At 43.3% G+C, this 23,130-nt stretch overlaps 1 pseudogene; it reads right to left on the bottom strand.

The window, feature by feature from the left end:
• Positions 1-3,607: 3,607 nt before the first annotated feature.
• On the bottom strand, positions 3,608-5,464 carry LOC130028101 (E3 ubiquitin-protein ligase UHRF1-like; annotated as a pseudogene).
• Between the last annotated feature and the right edge of the window lie 17,666 nt (positions 5,465-23,130).

Raw genomic sequence — 23,130 nt, 5'->3', positions numbered from 1 at the left:
TATCTCTGGCCCACTCTCTCCTGTGGCGTCATTCCTAAATGAAACTTATTTTGCTTATAAAAATTTTAAATACTAGAATTTCGACTGTCACAGGGGCCAAATCAACACAGCCACCACCACCAAAAAACAAAAAAAAGTCAAGAGATAAGGAATGATTTGAAGTGACAAATGAAAAAGCCACATAACACCTGGGCTTGTATAGACTGCAGGTCCTATTAGCATTTGTTTCCCTTAGGAACATATTATTATGATGCTTTCTGCCAGCTTCTCAAAATGATATGGTCTCTCTCTCTTTTTTTTTTTTCAAATCTTTAAATAGCTTCGACCTGGTGGTGAGGCTTGGCCAGAGCACAAATGCCACATCTGGCCTCTTGAACAATTTTATCAGCTTTATACCAGTAACAATGATGGGTCTCATTCTCCTAATCCTGAAAGAGCATTGAAATGGCTCTTTTAAAATCTCAGGGCTAGGAAGAAGGAGACATTACTGGTGCCTGCTCTTGGAAATTGACGAACAACAGGATGATCATGATCGTGAGGGTGACTTTGCACCTTAATCCTCACTTAATCCTTTCAGTGTCACTAATCCTTTTAGCCTAAAAAGAAAGTGGAAGATGTTCCTTTGTTCACTTACTGAGTTCTTTTCCTTTGTTCAACACTGAAGCATTAACTGATTCATAGCTTCAACCCTATTTCATTTTTTATTCCTTTCTTTCTTTCTTTCTTTCTTTCTTTCTTTCTTTCTTTCTTTCTTTCTTTCTTTCCTTCCTTCCTTCCTTCCTTTCTTACTCTCTCCTTCCTTCCTTCCTTCCTTCCTTCCTCCCTCCCTCCCTCCCTCCCTCCCTCCCTTCTTTCCTTCCTTCCTTCCTTCCTTCCTTCCTTCCTTCCTTCCTTCCTTCCTTCCTTCCTTCCATCCTTCCCTCCGTCCTACCTTCCTATTTTTTTTTTTGACTTTTCGATCACATCAGGAGATGCTCAAAGGTTACTCCTGGCTCTGAACTCAGGAATTATTTCTGGTGGTGCTTGTGAAGACCATAAACTGGGATGCTGCGATTGAACCTGAGTCAATCACATGCAAGGCAAAAACCCACTGGCTGAACTATCTTCCTGCCAGCCCCACCCCCCCTCCAGCCCCAATAGTGTCTTAATTGAAACAAAAATTAATCAAGGTCTGCAGAGAGAGCCAAATAGACTGAAAACATGTGAAGCATACTTTGTATAAGAAAGGCTAGGGTTCAAGTGACCTCTGAACATAACAAAGTGTGGTCCCCAAAAACACATTTTATTTATATTTTTGACCATACTTGGTTGTGCCTTACCTACTCTATCAATTTTTTTAAAATAATATTTAAAAAAAAAACAGGATAGTCATCTTTATTGGATTACTATGTAAAACAGTGTATTCACACATGATGGTGGGAAGTAAGATACAGGCGACTGGTTACAAAACTATTATAATCCATCAAATTTACTTTTCCACTTAAAAGAGATTGTGTACCTTTGAGATAAAATGGTTGGCTCTTGAGATGATCACATTCTTGGAGAGGAATTGAAAGGTAATTACTAAATGATATTACTCATAAGAAATGTGACTAGCAAAAGCAACTGAATTGGCAAAAAAGGCAACAAAACTTTCCAGAGACATAGGACCGAGGCTAAGGCTCTTTCCTTGCATGTGGTCGGTCAGCCCTGGTTAGATGCCCAGCCCTGCAGATGGTCTCCTGAGCACCACCAGGAGTGATACCTAAAGTCAAGAGGAAGATCTGGGCACTGTTGGGTATGGCCACTGAACAAGAAAATAATCAAATAAATTACTCTTAAGTGTTTCTAGAGGAGTCAAAGATATCATTATTTTTCTAACTGTTCTAAGTTTTCAACCAGTGTGAAACAACTGTCTAAGTAAATTTCTTTAAAAAAAATCTGCAAAAGTCATTTATTCTGAGAAATCTAAAATCTGGACAAAAAATATTGAACTTTTTACAAAAAGCCTACAGGGGATTTTGTTTCTTCCTAACAGATTAGCACTGTAGCACTATCCTCCCATTGTTCATCCATTTGCTCAAGCGGTCCCAGTAACGTTTCCATCATGAGATTTGTTGTTACTGTGTTTGGCATATTGAATACGTCACAGGTAGCTTGCCAGGCTTTGCCGTGAGGGCAAGGTACTCTCGGTAGCATGCCAGACTCTTTGAGAGGGGTGGAGGAATGAAACTCAGGTCGGCCGGGTGGGCCGTGTGCAAGGCAAACGCCCTACCCACTGTGCTATCGCTCCACAAAAAGAAAGAAAGAAAGAAAGAAAGAAAGAAAGAAAGAAAGAAAGGAAGGAAGGAAGGAAGGAAGAAAGAAACCCTCAAACTTTTAGGAAACCATTATTTTTCCAGTTTGTCTGCAGTGGTTAATGATTTAAAATATTTCTATTCTGTTGAGGTATAAGCTGCAAACTTTGATAAGGTTAGGGAAAAAAAATCCATCCCCCAAATACAAAATAGCCAAAAATTAAAAAAAAAAACCACACACACAACAATAAAGCCAACCTAAGTTATATAGGTTTCTCAATAACATATACAATAACCACACACAAAAAATTATTTAGCCAAAGTGTTCATTTATTAACAAATATATATATATATATTGTTGAAATTCAATCCTCTTATTGAACCAAGACCGGCTCTAGACAAGCTCTTGGCACAGGGGAATGCGGGTTGACCAGTTTTCTGAAGTGGCTGGCTGTGCCAATAGTGTGGTGCTAAGAGAAGCCCTTGTGCTTTCAGAGACAGACTGAGCCACAGGCACTTGAACGTGGCTTCCAGTGTTGGGGGTGGAGCAGGGGACACTGTGGGGTGGCCTGCGTGGAGAAGGGTCTAAAAGAGGTGGTTCTGGAGTGGGGGGCCTCCCACTCTCCCAGCTTGGGGAAAGGCTCGTGAAGCAGAGGCAGTGTGGAGTGTAGGCCCTCTCGTCTACACTGGGCCAAACTGGATTTTTTCTCTTCTTCCCACAACTTCTGGCCAAAGGGACACCCCCTCCCCCCCCCTGCCTCCCCTGCTGGCCACCCACCTGGCCCATCCAGTCTGATCAGAGACAGTCATAAGTGGTGATGCCCAGGGCAGATGCCTTCCGCTCACACTGTGGGAGGGGGTGGCTCTTGGACTGGTTAGGCCCCCCTGGGGAGGGGAAGGTGGAGGCTTTGAACTTGCCCTCAAAGGCATAGACCCCTGGCTGAATCCACATTAAGTTTTTCCCTCCTAATTCTGACCTCAGAAATAATAAGCCTGCAGGGGCATTTTGTTTTTATCTGCTGAAAGGAAGGTTGTGTCTCGGATGGTGCGGGTTAGGGGATTTGGAGGTTCAACTTTTCTTTCTTTCCATTTCAATTCCTAAAAATTTACAGATGAGCCGGGAGGGAAGAAGGAAATAAGATTGGGGGTGGGGTGGAGGGCAGGGGGCATTAGGAAGCCAACAAAAAACCCAGCCAGACAAATAAGAACGTTTCAAGGAGGGTGGGGGGGGGGGGAACAACACATTTTTTTCTTAAGCCACTAAAATTGATGTCTCAGGCGCCTCCCCTGGCCAAGTGCCAGGAGGAGGAAGAGGAGGAGGAGAAGGAGGATCACTGGCTGCTGCCGTGACCAGGGAAGAGATGGTTGAGCACCGCCTGCAGCGCCTGGTTCATCTGCATGGAGTAGCGGTGGTTCAGATCGCATCGGCAGGCCGGGCAGTTGAACACCTGAGCCCCAAAGGAGTGGTCCAAACAGTTCTTGCAGACGTTGTGCTGGCACACAGTGGTGATGGGCCGGAACACCAGTTCCTGACAGCAGATGCACTGGAATGTCTCCTCCACCTTACTCAGGAACAGCTGGAATGTGCCGTCCTGCAGCAAGCCCTGGATGTTAGCCCACAGTTTGGCATTGCTCTGGTCCTCCTCCTCGGACTCCTCCCCGGCCTCCTTGTCGGTCGCCTTCAGGCCGTTTTCCTTCTTCTGCTTCCGGGATAGGGCTTCTAGGTAAGTTTCAGGGTGCTGTGTGGTCAGCCCCAGCTTCTTCATCCAGTCCTTCCCTTCCTTGGTCCAGGGCCCAGGTTCCTCCTCGTCCCTCCGCAGGAAGTGGCGCCACACCAGGAAGCTGGACTTCCCCTTCTCAGGCCAGTACCTCACCACCTTATAGATGCCATCGTACTGATTGCCCTTGGCCGGGGTGTACTTGCTGTACTTTCCCCCCCTTCACGTTGCGCACTGGCTTACCCGACAACCAGTCCTTGGCCTGGGCAACCTTGGGGTCATTGATGGGTGCGGAGCAGTTCCCTGTTGTTATTGGTGAGCTGTTAGTCACAGGATTGCTCGGCTGTCCGCTTGTTCTGGGAGAGGTCCCAGCCACTGCTGCCCTACATAAGGAAGTTCCCGTGGTCCACATCGTCCTCATAACCCCCAGCCAGGACCAAGGAGTGGGTGGCAGCATTGCTCCAGCCGTGAATGCCCACCACGTGCAGCCGGTGGACTCCCAACTCGCTGACCTGCACTCGGAACCTCCACATGGTGCCCACAAGGATCCTCGGATTGGGTCCGTAGTGATTGGAGGGGACAATAGTGCATTCCCATGTACACTCCACGCAGGCCATGCCCTTGCCCCAGTCCTGCCTGGACGAGGACGTGGCTGAGGCCATTTTCACCTTCTTCTTGCTCTCTTTCAACTTTTCTCTGGCCAGCACCACCTCGCTGGGTTCATTGCGGCACTCGGAACAGTACCTCTCATCTTCGTCAGGGATGCTGCTGAGGGGAGGGCTGGAGAGAGTAGAGGTTGGAAAGCCATGTTGCACTCGTTGCACATGAGCTGCTTGTCGGAGTCCTGCTTGTCCCTGCACAGGTGGCAGGCGCACAGGCAGCACGGCTTGTTCTTGTCATCCTTACACTGTTTGCAGGAAGGCCTGCTCTTGCGTCTGATGAGATTCTCTACTACTGGGCTCCCCTCACCCGGGCGCTCGATCTTAACAACCTCATCCATGAAAATGATGCGACAGTCGTTGAGAGAATCGCCCCTGATCATGACATTGGGAAGGAACTCGCGCTGAGTCTGCCGTCTCCCTCTTGCGCACAATCTGAGCGTCGTACCAGAAGCCCTGCACCTTGGGGTTGTCGGGGTTGTAGCTGAGCATGACCGTCTGATGCACCTCCAGCTCCTGCCACTGGAGGATGTGTCCGGCGCGGGCCCCGGGCACCACACAATTCCTCACCTGGGAGAGCAGTGGAGCTGCAGGGATCATCTGGCGACAGTCCTCTCTTGGTCACCTGGACTACTTGAGCCTCGAACCAGGCACCCGTGTTGGTGTCCCGGGCATCCACTTACTCGTTCACCTTGTACAGCCCCAGCTCCTTCCCGTCCTTATGTCTCAGCTGTTTGACTTTGGTCAGCTTGGACAGAGAGTCCACGTTGCGTGTCTCCTTCCTGTCCAGGGTACACACGCGGATCCACATAGTTCCTGCTGATGCTCCAGCCTCTGATGCCGGCCCCCGTCGCTCCAGCTGGACACCCCAGGAGCCCCAGGCTGGGGCCCCACTCCTCCTACTCTCGCCAGTCCATGCGGGCCACGCTGCGAGCCCATGCCTACCCCCGCTGCTGCCGCTGTCTAAGCAAATTTCATCATTATCCAGTTTATCTTTATTGTGTGTTTCTGCATTTCACTTGGTTTCCAAAAACAGGATTAACCAATTTATTTTTTAATTTAATTTTTTATTTTAATGAATCAATGTGAGATACAGACTTACAAATTTTCGTGATTACGTTTCTATCAAACAGTGTTCTAGTACCCATCCCTCCACCAGTGCCATTCTCCACCACCAATGTTCCCAGTGTCCCTCCTGCCATTCCCACCCCTTCCCAACCCCTGCCTCTGTAGCAGACAAATTCCCTCTTTCTCTCTCTCTCTCATTTTGGGTGTTATGGGCTGGAGTGATAGCACAGTGGTAGGACGTTTGCCTTGCATGCAGCCAACATGGCTGACCTGAGTTCGATTCCTCCGCCCCTCTCAGAGAGCCCGGCAAGCTACCGAGAGTATCTCGCCTGCACAACAGAGCCTGGCAAGCTACCCATGACGTATTCGATATGCCAGACACAGTAACAACAAAGTCTCATGATGGAGATGTTACTGGGCCCGCTCGAGCAAATCGATGAACAACGGGATGACAGTGACAGTGACAGTGACATGGTTTGCAATTAAGGCACTAAACAACCATCATGTTTTGTCCATAGTCTACTTTCAGCACGCATCTACCATCTCGAGCGATCCCTCCAATCATCGTTTACTTAGTGGTCTCTTCTCTCTCCCAACTGCTTTTTTCCCCATCACATGAGATTGGCTTCCAAGCTGTGTGGCAATCCTCCTGGACCTTATCTCTACTATGCTTAGGTGTCATTCTCCTATTACATAACTTTATATTCCACAAATGGGTGCAATCATTCTGTATCTGTCCCACTCTTTCTGATTCGTTTAGAATGATGCTCTCCACGTTGATCCACTTATATGCAAATGTCATGGTTTCATCTTTTCTAACAGCTGCTGTGGAATTAGCCAATTTAGACTGAATATATAACATGCTAGTATAGCCTTGAAAATTGCATGCTTTTACATAGCTGTGCCCTACTTTTGAGCACAAAGTAGGCCTTTTTAAGTCATTGACTTGAACTTTAAGATTTCCAAAGGTATTGAAGGTAAAGTTTGGTTCTTCTTTGGGATGGATAGATAGTGCAGCAGGTAAGGCGCTTACCTTGTGTACAGTTGACCCACATTCAATCCTCAGCATCCCATACAGTCCCCCTAGCACTGCCATAAGTTATTCCTGAGTACAGAGTCCTGCCTGATGTGGTACCCCTCCCCCCCAAAAAAAAAACAGGCTTGGCTTCTTCTTGTGGATTATAATAAATGTAGCACTGCACTATAGCACTGAAGTCCCGTTGTTCTTCGATTTGCTCGAGCAGGCCCAGTAACGTCTCCATTGTGAGACTTATTGTTACTGTGTTTGGCATATCGAATACATCACGGGTTTCTTGCCAGGCTTTGCCGTGTGAGCCAGATACTTTTGGCAGCTTGCCGGGCTCTCTGAGAGGGGTGGAGGAATCAAACCCAGGTCAACCGGGTTGGCTGCATGCAAGGCAAACGCCCTACTGCTGTGCTATCATTCCAGCCCATAATAATAATGAGATTAATTCAACAGTTAAGCAAAAGGGTAAGCAGAATTTATGATGTATAAGACCCAGACCCGTACCCTACCAAGATTTCAAAACAATGCACAGCAGTAGGGCGTTCGCCTTACAAGCAGCCAACATGGCCAACCTGAGTTCGATTCCTCCACCCCTCTCGGAGAGCCTGGCAAGCTACCGAGAGTATTCAATATGCCAAACACAGTAACAACAAAGTCTCCAATGGAGACGTTACTGGGCCCGCTCGAGCAAATCGACAATCAATGGGAGGGCCTTTACCTTTACCTTTACCTTTTATCAAACAAACCTATAATTGGGAGATTCAATCTCAGAAAGTACATTAGAGAACCAAGTTGTAGCTTCACAATTTTGCTAGTGATTCCATTTCCCAGGTCTGCTTTTCTGGCCTGAGATTATTTTCCTGGGACCAAAGACTGTATCCTCTGTGTCCACACTTAGTGATTCTTTAAAGAATTGCACTGTTGGGGGGCTGAAGTGATAGCACAGTGGGTAGGGTGTTTGCCTTGCACGTGGCCGATCCGGGTTTGATTCCCAGCATCCTATATCGTCCTCCGAGCACTGCCAGGAGGAATTCCTGAGTGCAGAGACAGGAGTAATCCCTGAGCATCTCCGGGTATGACCCAAAAAGCAAAATAAAAAAAGAAAGAAAGAAAGAGAGAGAGAGAGAGAGAGAAAGAAAGAAAGAAAGAAAGAAAGAAAGAAAGAAAGAATTGCACTGTAGCACTGTCCTACCAATGTTCATCGATTTGCTTGAGCAGACACCAGTAACGTCTCCATTGTGAGACTTGTTACTGTTTTTGGCACATCAAATATATCACAGAAAGCCTGGCAAGCAAGCTTATCAGGGAAAAAAAGAAAATAACATTCCTAGTACAGATTGGAATTCTCTACACTGACTGGATTGAAATTCCAAATCTCAGAGTGATTGCATCTGTGTTACCAAAGTCAAGTCCAAGTACTCGGAACTTCCCAGTAGGATGTGGGAGTTTCCATGCTGATTGGATTAAAATGCCATCCCACTCCTTTGTGGGATATAAAAGAACACAATATGAAACTAATATCTAAAGTCAGTAGAAACAAGAGTCACAAGGACTGGTCGACAGTTGGAAGCTTGCCACAAGTGGTGGCAGGGGAGGGCAGTTAGTCTAGAGGAGGAACCGCTATAACAAGAATAGTTGGAAATAATCACTCTGGACAAGAACTGAGTCCTGAAAGGAGGTAAAGGAAGAAACATGATAACTTTTCAGTATCTGTAGTGCAAACCATAATGCCAAAATGGGAAGGAGGGAGAGAGGAAAGGGAGGGGGAGAGACAGACAGAAAGTGCCTACCAGAGTCAGGCGGAAATTGGGGGATGGGGCAGGAGAGAAACTGGGGACATTGGTGATAGGAAATGTACACTAGTAAAGGAAGAGGTTTTGGAATATTGAATTCCTGAAACACAATCACAAACAAATTTGTAACTGTCTATCTCATGGAGATTCAATTAAAAAAACAAAGCCATTCTTCAGAGTGACTGCACTTGTATTAATAAACCCATAACCCCCTAATTAAGGACCAGAGTGATAGTAAAGTGGGTAAGGGTATTTGCTTTGCATGTGGTCATTTGATCCCTGGCATCCCATAAGGGTCCTGTGCACCACCAGGAGTAATTCCTGAGTTCAAAACCACGAGTAACTTCTGAGCATCGCTGGGTATGGTTCAATTCCCAAGCTCCCCAAACCGCCCCCATCTTGCCTCAAATAATTGGAACCTATATTCAGGTGGTTTTCATTAGAAAGAGCAATTTCTTGAGAGACAAGGGTTGATGTATAAAAGTTTATTTAATAGCTAAAATCTAGAGTAGATGATGAACTTCTTGTTCTCAAAAAAATCTCCCCCTGCGGATTTGTATAGGTCTGGTTGGGACAGTTATAAGCTAGAAGAAAGGAATTCTCTCTGGAGGTAGGCTGGGATGGTATTAGCATTTAATGAATCCTTGGAGGATAATGAACTCTCTCATATAATATGGTCAAACACTAGCCTTTCCTCAGGTCTGCATGATGAGCTTTAAGGGTCTTTGCAGAAGGGGCTGGACTATAGGACAGCAGGTAATGCATTTGCTTTGCATGTGGCCAACCAGGGTTTTATAGTCAGCATCCCATATGGTCCCCCAGGCACCACCAGTAGTAATTTCTGGGTCAAGAGCCAGGAGTAACCCCCCTGAGAATCACTTGATGTAATGCAAAAAAAAAAAAAAACCCAAGCCAAAACAGAGCCTCTGTACGACTCTCCACCATGGGACAGAGGAGTCTTTGGTATGAGAGACCCAAGAGTGCTCTTCAAGAGCCTGTTATTTTTTTTCCCTATAAACCTCCATCCATAACTGGGTCTGGTTGAATCTCATATCATAAAGCTTCAGGGCAACTCATAGGACTGAAGGACAGAACAAAGAACAAAGGAGAAAGAAGGGAATGCTTGAATTCTGTATATGAGGAGCAAGATGAAGATTCTAAAGGTTGCTCACTGGATCCCCTTGGTACTAGATCTATGGGATTTAGTTTATGAATAATATTTGCATGCTTTTGTTTGTGACAGTGGGAAAATAAATATTCATGAGTAAAATGTTTATGTTATGTTTGTGTGAAAGCATTACATTGTCTACTGGAATCTTCTTTTTTTCTTTTTGGGTCACACTTTTTTTTTCTTTTTGGGGCACACCGAGTGATGCACAGGGGTTATTCCTGGCTCTGCACTCAGGAGTTATCCCTGGCAGTGCTCAGGGGACCATATGAGATGCTGGGAATCAAACCTGGGTTGGCCATGTGCAAGGCAAACACCCAACCCACTGTACTATTGCTCCAGGCCCTGTCTATTGGAATCTTGAATAAACCATAGTTTAGATAAATCCTTCAAGTAACCTTATACAGTTTAAACCATGAAAATCAAATATGTTGTTGATGTCAAGGCAACAAAAGACAGATATTGTCAAATAAAGCGAGAGTACCCCATAAGTCTAATTGTACAAGCTAGTTCCATGGATGTATTTGATTAAAGACCAGAAGCTGAAAACCAAACACAAATATAAAATACATGTGACTAAATTTCTATGCCTCTATATAATTTCAATGTGAAATTTTATGAACAAGTAGCAACTAATAATTGAATCATGTTTTTCAGGAAAGCTCCTATTTAAAAACAAAAGAATATCGGGTTTGTTCATACAAGGTGAGAATGGGAGTGAATATTATGAAAAATGGTAGGAATTATTCCACAATAACGGGAATATGGGAGACTTCTGTGAAATGATGATAATGAAGTTAAGCTTTGGAATAAAATTAAATTGCTTTAAGATCCCCAGTTGTATCATACTTAAAATTTTATTACATGTAATTCTATAATTTTAAAAAGTGAAGTAATGTACCATTCAATATAATATAATTGATGTTTTATGAATGGAAACTTCTACAATTCTTTTAGCATTATTTGGGGATTGTGAAACCCCTTACAGGATACTCAGAGGTCCCCAGGGTTATTCCCATCAATACTTAGCCTAAGGAGTCAATAGGTCAGTCCTTGGGCCTATTTATTTGTCACACAGACACAGCAGTGCTGGGGGCATTTCTACATTGTTTTGTAAATATTGGCTTAGAAATGTTGATTTTCTCTTGGGATACTGTTGTAAAAGGACCATGTCAGGGCCAGAGAGTTGGCTCAAGTGGTAAAGCACATGCCTAATATGGAAGCTCTGAGTTTATTCACAGGCCCTGAATTGCACCTGAGTAAATCAGCTGTGTTCCTTAGCACCCAAGTCCTACCATAGTAGACTTCCTGACCTCAGCAACATTGAATTTGAACATCAAACCCTAAGGCTACAAAGGAGGGCCACACAACATCAAAGGATGTGTCAGCATTTGGACTCACATTCCATCCCAGCACCACAGGGTGTGACCTTTATTTAAAAAAGCCTGTATCCTGTTGCACTTTAGTACTGCACTGTCCTCCCATTGTTGATTGATTTGCTAGAGCGGGTACCAGTAATGTCTCCATTGAGACACTTGTTATTGTTTTTGGCATATCGAATACGCCACGGAGAGTTTGCCAGGCTCTGCTGTGTGGGCGGGATGGATACTCTCGGTAGCTTGCAGGGATCTGCGAGAGGGACGGAGGAATCAAACCTGGGTTGGCTGCGTGCATGGCAAACGTCCACACACCAAAAATTACTTTTACTTTGCCAAAATCTTACCTAAAGTTTTATATTGTGTAAATGAGTCTGAATTTTTAAAATGTTGCTTACATTGTGATTATTTTTTTGCTTGTTATGGGATTACATCCAAGAACACTTGGATTACTCTTTGCTCTTGCTCAAAAGCATTTCTTACGGTTTTGCGGTGGAGCTGTGTGGTCCCAGGAATCAAACCAGGGTCTTTTGCACGCAAAACATATATCCTAGCCCTTTCAATTATCTTTCTGGTCCTATGTTTTCTTACAGTTCTTGCCAGTAGAATTATCTTTTACTAAAATTATATTTTCAAGACATTTGAATATTTTTAGTTACTCTGCAATTGGGGCTGGAGCGATAGCACAGTGGTAGGGCGTTTGCTGACCCGAGTTCGATTTCTCCACCCCTCTCAAAGAGCCCGCAAGCTATGGAGAATATCTCGCCCGCATGGCACGGCAAGCTACTGTGATGTACTCGATATGCCAAACACAGTAACAACAAGTCTCATGATGGAGATGTTACTGGGCCCGCTCGAGCAAATTGATGAACAATGGGAGGACCGTGACCGTGACTCTGCAATTAATAAGTTGCATTCAATTAGAAAAAATTCTAAATTTTTATCCCATGAAATAATTTACAGAAACATTTTTATATTATGTGCAAATATTTTAATTAAATTATTTTTTTTAACAAATAACCATCAGTACCAGAGATAGGTCAATGTACCAAACACATTATTTCTTCTATAAAAGGTCCATTTTTGATTCCTACTACCACAAAATGCCAGAGCATCGCTGGGAACCACTCCTTAATACAGACGGAGGAGTAATCCCCAAACACTGCCCTTCCCTCATAAACAAATAATCATCTGAAATAAAAATCAGATGCTGTCAATTGTTTACTAACATTTACTAAAAAAGTTTATAAATATACAGATACATTTTATATATATATATACATATATATTATAGGCTAGTAAATACATGGATATGTAAACTGATATGAAATATTGTATCATGAATGGGCATAGAAAAATCTTGTTCTCTACAGAAATTGTACATATTTCACTCAAACCTCTCTTCTGTCTTTCTCCTAGTACTCAAGAATGTTCCTGTATACTATGTCTTTAGTGTAAAAATAAGAAACAATCATGGATAAAAAAGAACAAGCAGAAATGGTCCTTTCTTGGTATCACTCAAACCACCTATAGCCAATCTCCATAAAAAATGTTCTCTTGAGTTTTACAAAGAACAGGTCAGCACATCTCCGGGATTTATTCAACTGAAGATTCCAGAGGGCTACATCATGGTTTGTCTCGTTCATTTCTCTTAGCCCAATGCTCTTCTCTTTTTTTCTCCTGCTTCATTTACACCTTTAAACTCCAATCCCCAGCCTGAGAATAAAGTCACGTGGGGGATCTACAAATCCACTGTCTCTCAGGTTGCAACACCTGTTTTTTCTTGAGCCAATTATCTTCTCTTAAGTATTCACATTTGAATGACTAATAACGAGAAGTTGAATTAGGTAAGGCAAAGCAATTCAAGGAAATAGTTTACTTTATATTGAAAGTCTGATACTATTGTATAACACGTTCATTATTTTTGCTCTTGTATTTGTATTCAAGCTATATTTATAATTCAACCATGAATTTAAAAGTAGTATTGCAATACAATTAGTTTTCCCCAATAAATTTATCATCTAGCAAAGCATAGTACAGCTCTTTCTCGTTCCTTGTTTAATAGCAGATCAAACACATTAACTGGTCACACCAGTCTTTTTTTTTTTTTCTTCTTTGGGTCACACCCAGCAACGCACAGGGGTTACTCCTGGCTCATGCACTCAAGAATTACTCCTGGCAGTGCTCAGGAAACCATATGGGATGCTGGGAATCTATGCAAAGCAAAGGCCCTACCCGCTGTGCTTTCACTCCAGCCCCACACCAGAGTCTTTAGCGTATTCAAGGTTCTGCTGCTCAAGAACTTGTCCAGGGCATGACATTTCCAACTGAATTTTAAGTTCTTTAAATATATTCTAAGTCAATAGTGAAAATGCTTGTTTCAATTAGTAGGTCTCCTTCATTACTATGGAGTGGCAGTAATTGCGTATTCCATAATTTGTATTTCAGGGAAATATTTGTTTTTTTGTTGTTCTTGTGTGTGTGTGTGTGTGGTGGGGTGGGAGGAGTCCTACCAAGTGGTACTTAGGGCTTATTACTGGCTTTGCATTCACTTCTGGCAATGTTAAGCAGCCCATATGGGGCCCAGGGACCTAATCCAAGTAGGCTGCATGAAAGGCAATTGCGAGCCCTGTTAAAACAATACTATCTCTCTGGGTGCCTGTGTTGAGATCTCTTTTTAAGTCTTTGATTGTTTTTAATATATTAAACTGCAAAAAAAAAAATGCTGTAAAATTTCATCTAACCATTCAGGTATACTGTTCAAAAGAATGAAGACGGCAACAGAGAAAGTCTGCAGTGTATGCTTTTCATTCAGGAAACCTGGATTTGACCCCTAGTGTTGCAGGTTTGCCTGAGCACTGCCAGGAATCACCTAGCCCCAAGCACAGGTGCTGAGAGTAGCCCCTGGCCACCACTGGGGGTGGTCCAAAATCTAACAAACCAAAACAAAGCAAGACTTTTCAAAACTGACCTCAGGGAACATGGCAGTCGGAATAAGTTCAACTACTTTGTAAAAAATCGTTATGATTTTGTGTAGTTAGCATTCACTATTTTCTTCTTCCATTAGAAGAAATTGTACATGACCAGGCTTTTAAATGAGTTTCAAAAAAGGGGGGTCAGAGAAAATGTACACATTTACCATGTGTGTGGTCAGTCAAGCTTCAACACCAGGCACTGCATATGACCTGCCCAACACTGCCAGGAGTGATCACTGAGCACAGTGTCAAAGGTAAGTCCTCAGCACCACACTTCTCTCCCCTACCCCACCAAAAGAGATTATTGAGGGGTCCAGTGTTGTGCTGGCATGAGCTGCGAGTGAACAGAAAAAGACAGCTCAGCAGAGGATAGTGAGTAAATAGAGGCTCAGCACTGAGGACCCCAAGTCAGAAGAGAGAGATGCTGAAAGGGTCTCTCTTTTATCCTCTCAAGGTGGGCTACAATCTACATACATTCTGATCAGTGAAACAGGAGATACAGAGGTAATAGGCAAAAGAAAAACAATCAATGCATCTTTCAGGCACCCAAAAGGAGAACAGTGTCAAGGCCCACTTGGTGCGGCCTTCAGGTGCTGTCCCCCGTGCACACCCATAAATCTGTTGGGTCCAGTACACTCCCATGAATCTGGTGGGCAGGTGGGCCCTTAACTCCATTAATTGGGGTCATAAAAGGAATGCTTCTTCCTCCCTTCTTGTTTAACTTAAGGGGTCAGTTTCACTTTCTCAGTCCCCATGGAATTTTCTTAATTTTTGTTAGTTTGTTTTATAATTCTTATTAAATACAGCTTCTTATTTGTCATTACAGCCGGGATGATAGCTCAGTGTTAGTGTATGTTCATTTGTGAAATGCTGATCCCCACAACCACATGGTTCCCATGCAGCTCCAGCTCTGAGGAAAAGACATGGTGGGAACTGGGACAAAACTCTCTAGGGCACCATGGCTGTTCCTAGGCCAGCAGAACTGCTCTGCAGTCCCCTATCTACCTACTACCCAGAACATCCTTCCAGAGCACAGGGATGTGCCAAGTGAGAAAGAAAAATGGAGCTGCCTGTACCACCAAAAGCTGTGTAATAATATCACTGAGTTACAAAGCAGCTAGCCAACTGCAAGGAAGAATTACAATCCACTAAAATAAAGCTCATTATTTCTAAGACTCTTGTAACTTCTGGGAAAAATCACTACAGTCTTCCATGTTTTGATTCTTTAAATTGAGAGTACTTGTGGTCTTCAGAGCTCAGGGATTATTCCTGGGGATTGAACACAGACCTCTGGCACGAAAAGCACACACTGACTTGTTCGAGTTCTCGCTCAGACCTCAGAAATCAGACAATCAGACTTGCAACATCTCCTAAAACTTTTAGAAGTGGGGGCTGGAGTAATAGCACAGTGGATAGGGCGTTTGCTTTGCACGCGGCCAACCCGGGTTTGATTCCTAGCATACCATATGGTTCCCTGAACACCACCAGGAGTAATTCCTGAGTGCAGAACCAGGAGTAACCCCTGTGCATCGCCGGGTGTGACCCAAAAAGCAAAACAAACAAACAAACAAACAAACAAACAAAAAACTTTCAGAAGTGTTTACCATAACTCAAATTAGCCTGTGCAATTTTTCCTAAAGCCTCTCCGTGTGCCGACAGCCACTCCTGAACTCAGTCTGCACTCTTGGAAGTCTATCAGGCCAATGCTGATGATGTCAGCCGGAGCTGTCAGCTGGAACAATGACCCTTGGACAGGCTTTTCAGGATTATGAGGCTTTTCTTCAAGCGATACCTGCTCCTTGAAAATTCTACTTCCTGCTACTGTGGAGCCAATTAGCACAGGTGTACAAGTAAACATGGAGAACCGTCCATGTAATTCTTTCAATGATCAAGTCAAAAGAACAGAATTTCTTCAAAGTACAGGCAGAGCTACCGGAGCCTCAACACCTCACACTCTCAACGCAGTGGGCCCACAGAGTCCTCTGTACTGTCCTGTGCTCAAACTGCCTGGACATTTGGTTCTTAATTTTCCTTCCCGATTTGTTCCATGTTCATGCATTTCTGCCCAGCTCTGAGGAGCTTCAATTATCACTGCTTAGATGTTTATATTTATATATACTTTTATGGTTTGCAGATCTTACCTGGTGTTGCTCAAAGCTTACACCTGGCTCTGTGTCCAGGGATCACTCCTGACTGATTCCGGGGGCAATATAAGGTGGCAGCATCAAATACAGGTTAAGCCACGAGCAAGGCAAACACATTATCTGCTGTGTTATCTGCAACACATTACTGCAGCCCCTATTACATTTATTCTCTTTCTTCCTCCCTCTCTCCTTCCTTCCTTCCTTCCTTCCTTCCTTCCTTCCTTCCTTCCTTCCTTCCTTCCTTCCTTCCTTCCTCTTTCTTTCTTTTTTCCTTCCTTCCTTCCTTCCTTCCTCTTTCTTTCTTTCTCTTTCTTTTTTCCTTCCTTCCTTCCTTCCTTCCTCTTTCTTTCTCTTTCTTTTTTCCTTCCTTCCTTCCTTCCTTCCTTCCTTCCTTCCTTCCTTTCTTTTCTTTTTTTTCTTTCTACTTTTCGGCCACAACTAGAGCTGCTCTGAGCTTAAACCTGAGTTTATGTTCATGGATCACTCCTAACAGTGCTCAGGAGACTATATGAGGTGATAGGGATTGAACCTGGGTTGACAATGTGCAAGGCAAGTGTTCTACCTGTCATTCTGTATCTGTAGCCCGAACATTATTTGATTTTATTTGTGGTTTCAAGTCAGGTATGACCTTCAGATAAATCAGTAGAACATTTTGACATGGGACTGAGTATAGATGAACCAAAAATTGTGTGATGTAGAGATATTTATGAGACTTTCTATTCATTATATGGCATGTTGGGATAATGCTGGGACCACTCTCCACACACTTGGATGAGCCTCACGCATAAAAGAACTGGCAGAGGAACCCAGGTGTGTGGGACCCGGGGCTGCACGGTTTGGGACTGGACCTGCCAGTAACTAGACAGTTACACCCACCAACTGCCATGTAACTCCAACAACGGCCAGGATCCAGAGATTATCACACTCAGCTCCCGGAAGCGCGCAGCCGCATTCGTGGCCGCGCGACATCTTATCATCTCATTCCTACTTTGGACAAACTGGCGGGCTACCAAATGTAACCTGCCTACATGGCAGAGTCTGGCAAACTCCCCGTGGTATACCCAATATGCCAAATACCAGTAACAATGATGGGTCTCATTCTCCTAACCCTGAAAAATCCTTGAATATGGCACTTTAAAAAAAAATCTCAGGGCTAGGACGAAGAAGACGTTACTGGCACCTGCTCGAGGCAATCGACGAACAACAGGGCGGTCGTGATCGTGATATGGCATGTATGAGCAACCATTTATAGATTTCATTGTTTGCTGCCTCAGACTCACTCTGAAACTTTAAAACTAGATCCTGATCAATCTAAACCAATTACTAACTGTAATGCTCAGATATTCACAGAATATGAGTCATAATTAGATCAGAGTCTTAGCTATATTAAATTATATAAAAAATATCCCATTTATTAACCTGCCTGGTCAGACATTGGCTAACACTATTTTGATATCTGACAAGAATATGATTGCCAGTTCCCAACTGGCTTTATACACAAAATTATATACCCTTTGTACTCATAAATCCTACCCCTTATGTTCTTAGATCTTAATTTGGAAAAAAAATGAATTATTTGGATACCACTAAGCAGTGCTTAGGGCTTACTCCTACCTCTGTGCTCAGAGATCACTTCTGTTAGATCTTAGGGGATCATATGTGGTGCTGGTCATCCAGGTTGGCCAGCTACATACAAGGCATACAACACAATACATTATTTATTTATTTATTTATTTATTCTGGCGATTAAACTCAGTGCCCTTCACACCCATACATCAAAACACTCTACCACAGCCTTATTCCCAGCCTGTATAAAACTCTCCCAGGGGCGGCCAGGGGGAGGCCCCGACACTCGCTTTTGGGGTAGGCCCAGGGGCCGCTCGTCCAGCTGCAGCAGCCCGGGTCATGGGGCAGATGGAAGGAGGAGATGAGGGCCAAGCCGGTTGATTGATCAGATGCTGTTTATTCCATTCTCCCCAAGCACCTGCCCCAGTCTCTCAAGTCTTCCATTCTAATCTCACACTTCCCCTCGTTCCCATTTCTCCCTGTCTCTCCCACTCTTCTCTCCGCACTCCATCTCACAGCCTGGGCTCTCTCTCTCCACGTGCCTGCTCCACGTGCATGCTCCTGTATTCTTCTACATCCTTCTCTCTCTATCCCCCTTGCTAGTCTCTCAGCACTCCATCTCGCAGCCCAGCTCTCTCTCCTCTCTCTCCAGCTCTCTTGTCTCTCCAACCCCCCCAGTACTCTGGGCTGACATTGCACCCAGTCTGGTAGCAAAATCAGCATAAGAAGGCCCTTCCTGACTGCCAGGCTCAAGGGCAGTAACATCACCTAGGGGTATTCTAAAACCCTTTCTAACTGCCCAAGAGCAAAATACCTCCTAAGATGTTTTTCTCTTTTGCTCAGTCCAATAACCCAATCATCAACATCTTAATACCAGTTATTTTTGTATGGACAGTAAGAGATACACTGAGGCTTGTAGGGCCGCTCTCCTGGGAATATCTTGGCACAGACTCAGACTACAGAGCTCAGGCCACAGATTAATCTTTCTTAATCTTAGCAGGGTCCGAATCTAGTCATTATTTTTTTGGATCATGACAGCATTTAACTTATCGTTAAATGACCAAGCTCTTAACTTATAGTTAAGCATTAGGCACTTTGGCCAGGCCCATCTCGATGCCAGGGTAGCACATAGCTTACTCCTTGCCGTGGTTCCATCCAGTCCTTTGTTAGGACCCTGCTTTGGGGGGCGCTATGAAGTAAGGACAGCTGAGGCTTAGGTCTAGAGAACAGATGCCCAGGAGAAAAAATACTACTGAGTCATGTTGCAAAAGCATAGCATTTAATGTCTTCTAGTGTCCATACAAAAAGGACATTGCTCTGAATAAACTATGCATAGAACTTAAGGAAAAGAGAAAACCAATATTTACAACTCAACAGAGCACAAAGAAAGAAGTTACAAATAAACACAGAGGAATGGGAGCACTGTGATGGGAGCAACCCAATCAACCTAAACTACCTGAGGCTATGCAGGAAGGACAAAACAGTGTTATCCTACACCAGGCTTCAGCTGTTTTTAGTCTTACAATACTAAAACCCTCTATGCTTTATACTCTAATTCCTAACACTCATACTTTTTTTTTTATCTTAATGAAATATTTCCAATTTGTTTCTATGATGTTTACTACTATCGACATTTAACATAAATATAATTGCAGAACACTTGCACTTTCATCTACTGATAGTGTTTAGGATAGTGTTTACGATAGTGTTCTAGATTTCTCCAGTTATAGGAGGTGAGAAGATTTGCATCAGTTTCAAGATAGTGTAATATTTTACTGTATGAAGATGCTACATTTACTTTATCCATTCATTTGTTGACAGATTTTTTTAAGTATATAATTTTGATTATAGGAAACATGAAATTACAAAAAAATCCCAGTAAATAAAAATCAGATAAGAAAACTTGATTTGAGAACTGGAGTTATAATACAGAAGTCAAAGTGCTTGCCTGTAAGAAAGCTTGCTTGTCAGTAAGCAGCTGATCCTGACTTACTCTCCTGCTGGTAAAAAATAAAATCCCTTGATTTTCAAGGAGATCATAATAAAGTCTCTGGATATTATACCAATCAATGGTGATTTGGATAGAAATTAAACAATATTTTAACTTGAAAGTTTCTGAGAAAGTTATATCAAAAATCTTGATCACTTGATCACTTAACATCCTGTTACTCATTGATTTGCTCGAGTGGATGCCAGTAATGTCTCCATTCGTTCCTTTCGCGTGCTAGTGTAGCCCAATGGCATCTGCTCGCTCCAGGAACATAAAAAGCCTCAAACCGATCATTGAGGGTCTTGACAAAAAAGTCTGACCATCTCGTAGATGGGCAACCACACAATTTTTTTTTTTTATGTAGGAGCACTGCTATTCATTCATCCACTGATTAGCTGATTGAATTGGGCATGAACGCCACACCACACGACTTTTTTGACATCCTGTGGAATACAGTAGGTAATGGCTCTAGTCCAGCTGTTGTCTCCAAATCACATTACATGTCTAGTCCATCTGATTTTCGATGCCTTAGCAAACAAGACAGTGTCCCTGATTCTTGATCGTCGACAGGTCGAAACTTTGAATTCTTTCTCTCACTTGAGTGGAACGTGCTCCCATTCCTCTGTGTTTATTTGTAACTTCTTTCTTTGTGCTCTGTTGAGTTGTAAATATTGGTTTTCTCTTTTCCTTAAGTTCTATGCATAGTTTATTCAGAACAATGTCCTTTTTGTATGGACACTAGAAGACATTAAATGCTATGCTTTTGCAACATGACTGAGTAGTATTTTTTCTCCTGGGCATCTGTTCTCTAGACCTAAGCCTCAGCTGTCCTTATGGTGACCCTATGGTCTCTAGATGCTCTATCATCCACCTCTTGCCTGACTTCCTCTCCCACTATCACCCACTGCTGGATTTAAAGCTGTTACCTAACCCCTACCTAATCCAGCCTCCTTCCTAATTGTAACTCATCTCAGATGCTGGCCTTTTCCAACTCCTGAGAATATAGAACCATCAGAAGTTAACAGCTCTGCCATTTTATTTTATTGGCAATAGGCCCATATATTTATACTATGGGTAGTTGTATGTGGACCACCCACCCTGGATTCACGGGCCCATATCCCCTGCAGAAAAATTCTTCTATTAAGTAGAAAAATCACTATGTCTAAACGCAGTAAAGGAGGAATCTTCTAATTCCCCTTTAAGCCCTATAAACATGCCCCGCCCTCTGTGTGTGTGTGTGTGTGTGTGTGTGTGTGTGTGTGTGTGTCTGTCTGTCTGTCTGTCTGTCTGTCTGTCTGTCTCTGTCCTTGTCTCTATCTCTGTCTTTTTCTCTTGGGTCATACCCAGCAGTTCTCAAGGCTCAATCCTGGTATTGTGCCAGGGATCAAACCCTGGGCCATCATGTGCAAGGCAAGTGTCTTTCCTTCCACTTCCCTTCTGTACTATCTCTTCAGCCCATGAATCCTTTGAGTAAACTGTCTTTTCTGAAAGTTTAGAGAGTTAGGGTATAAGCAGAAGTTTCGTTGTGGCACTCAGTTAGAAGTATAGATGCCTATAAGGATAGGGAATATGAAACAACGAAATAGACATTAAGAACAGGGCATGTAGTTTTGCAAACAATCTGATGTGTTGAAAGAACTTGGGTAATATAAAACACAAACTACTCTTCTTACACTATGGAACCATGGTAACAACTGCTGAAACTTCAGCCCTGCGTTTTCCCTCCATTTCCCTTTTAGTATCTATGTAACAAAACTTTGTCTTTGAAAAATATGAGAAATAGAGAGTGTCCTAAATAAAGAAAGAGAGGCTCTCCAGCCCTTGTTCTCCCCTTGACTCTATCTCACCTGCTTATCTCTGTCTCTGTGCTTTCCACTCTGGAGAAGGCTGTGTTCTCTCTTGAGCACACACTTCCTTTCTTTCTCTCCCTTCACATCCACTCAAGTAAGTTTAAATAACAACTACCTTGCTTCACTTAACAGAAACTAACTAACTAACTAACTAACTAAATAAATAAATAAATAAATGAAGGAAGAAATGACACACTGTGAGCTGGGATGCTGATACTGAAAACTCCAGAAAGGAAGGCCCTTTCATCCTTCCAGATGGGCCTGCTCATCTCTTTATTCTCTCATTCATGAAACACTTCACTCACCTCAGAAGATCCACTTAATAACTTTACTCATCAGATTCCTGGAACACAGAGGAAATGACTTGTCATCAATCCAGCCCGGGACATTCCATGGGGATAAGACACACACACACACACACACACACACACACACACACACACACACACTTTCTCTCTCTCTCTCTCTCTCTCACACACACACACACACACTCACACACACATGCACACACACACACACTCTCTCTCACACACACACTCACACACGTACTCTCTCTCTCTCTCTCTCTCTCTCTCTCTCTCTCACACACACACACACACACACACAGGCAATGAAGGACTTTTCTTGTTTCTGAGTGAATTCAGAGGAAAGGATAAGAATTTTCCTTTTTTAAGAACAAAAATTCCTTTTCATCAGAGCTGGACACTGACATGTAGCACCATCTACTGGAAACTGTTTGAATACTCCAGAGAAGAGATGGCTATAAAATTTTACTACCTCAAAAATAATTCTGGAAACTTACCGCAAGTGGCTGCTACTACACATGTCAAACTCACAGCTGTACTATATTCCCTTTAGGTCTTTCCTGGAAGTGGTCTGTGGCATACAGATGTTCCCTTTTCATTTTAAACTCCCAGTTCCTTTTGTTAACTTAACATATATATGGTCTTAGAAATCTTCCTTAGCAGCCTAACAGGTACTTTACTGGGGGCAGTCAGTTTTCTAGCAGATATCTATATGAAAAATGGACTCATGATTAAAAATGAATACCTTTGAAGACCGATATATTTCTGCTTGATTAGTCTTTCTTCCAGTATTTGTTACCTTCAGTTTTTTTTTGAAAGTAAGTATAAAATTTATTGGCTTGACAGGGTGGGATGGAAACTGGGGACACTGGTGCTGGAAAATTACACTAGTGGAGGGATGGTTGTTGTAACATTGTATGACTGAACAATTTTGTAATGTTCTATCTCACAGTGATTCAATAAAAATGAATTTTTTAAGCACTGTCATCCCATTGTTCATCAATTTGCTCGAGCGGACACCAGTAACATTTCCATTGTGAGACCTGTTGTTACTGTTTTTGGCATTTCGAATACGCCACAGGTAGTATGCCAGGCTCTCAGTAGCTTGCCGGGCTCTCCAGGAGGGATAGAAGAATCGAACTTGTTTTGCCTGGGTCAGTTGTGTGCAAGGCAAAAACCCTACCTGCTGTGCTAATTAAAAAAATACTCCCCCAA

Source organism: Sorex fumeus, unplaced genomic scaffold (assembly GCF_029834395.1).
Source record: "Sorex fumeus unplaced genomic scaffold, SorFum_2.1 ptg000039l, whole genome shotgun sequence".
NCBI classification, from domain to species: Eukaryota; Metazoa; Chordata; class Mammalia; order Eulipotyphla; family Soricidae; genus Sorex; species Sorex fumeus.
This window is presented reverse-complemented; position numbering and strand designations above follow the sequence as displayed.